Source organism: Oryctolagus cuniculus, chromosome 5, assembly GCF_051225735.1.
Source record: "Oryctolagus cuniculus isolate XC-2025 breed Fujian yellow rabbit chromosome 5, ASM5122573v1, whole genome shotgun sequence".
NCBI lineage: Eukaryota > Metazoa > Chordata > Mammalia > Lagomorpha > Leporidae > Oryctolagus > Oryctolagus cuniculus.
Window position 1 is genome coordinate 55811306 of NC_142871.1, and position 1375 is coordinate 55812680.

The following is a 1375-nucleotide window of genomic DNA, read 5'->3' on the forward strand; positions in this document are numbered from 1 at the left end:
TAAGTGAAGTGGTCATTATCTGAGAGGCAACAAGTCCAAAGGGAACACATGAATATAGTACACATAGAGTAATGATAATTCAGTTCAGTTGAGCCAGACTCTTTTCTGTGGTGGAAATGGATACCCCTGCGAATGGAATGCTATCAATTTCCATTGAATGAATTCTCTTCTCTCCTCTTTACTGATTAATTAGTTCTTTTTTATTTTTTGGTCTAAAAGAATTTATTAAAGCATTAGATTCTCAGAGTCAAAGCCAATGCATTATAATTACTAGAGCGTAATTCTCATGATAATGTGGTATTAATACAAAAAGAGCAGATTCAATGTAGTTCACATATACAATTCCAAGATTATAATGATACTTCCTGTTGGGCCAGCATTGAGGAGCAGAATGTTAAGCTTCAGTTCACAGTGCTGACATCCCATATGGTGCCAGTTCGAGTGCTGGTTACTCCACTTTCAATTCAGCTCTGAGTTAATGCACCTGGGAAGACAGCGGAAGCTTGCTCAATATTGGGGCCCCTTAACTCATATGGGAGACCTAGAAGAAGTTCCTTGTTCCTGGCTTTGGCCTGGCCTAACTTCGCCCATTGTGGTAATTTGGGGAGTAAACCAGTGGATAGAAGATCTCTCTCTCTCTCTCTCTCTCTTTCTCTGTATTTCTGTCTTTCAAATAAATAAATCTTTAAAAAATGATGCTTCCTGAATCCATTTGCTTGTTGTCATTAGAGTGAGTAATTTCTTTTTTTTTCTTTTTTTTATTTTTTTGACAGGCAGAGTAGACAGTGAGAGAGAGAGACAGGGAGAAAGGTCTTCCTTTACTGTTGGTTCATCCTCCAATGGCTGCTGCAGCCGACGCACTGTGGCCAGTGCACCGCGCTGATCTAAAGCCAGGAGCCAGGTGCTTCTCCTGGTCTCCTATGCGGGTGCAGGGCCCAAGGACTTGGGCCATCCTCCACTGCACTCCCAGGTCACAGCAGAAAGCTGGACTGGAAGAGGGGCAACTGGGACAGAATCCGGCGTCCCGACTGGGACTAGAACCCGGTATGCCAGAGCTACAGGCGGAGGATTAGCCTATTGAGCTGTGGCGCCGGCCTAGAGTGAGTAATTTCTGAAACATCAGAGGAGGATACAGTTACCAAAAAAGTATAATCAATTCAACTAAAAAATTTTAAACCAAATATTTTTGGCTTCCAATCAGGGATAATATATGTTCCCAATATGTTGGCTTCCATTTGTCATATGAACTGACATAAAATTTAAATGTGTAAATAATTAAAGCTGTGAATTTTCTCCTAAAATTGATTTTTCCAAATCCAATTATTAAATGAATGATAATGTCTGTTTTCATATGCCTTTGTAAATTGAGGTATAA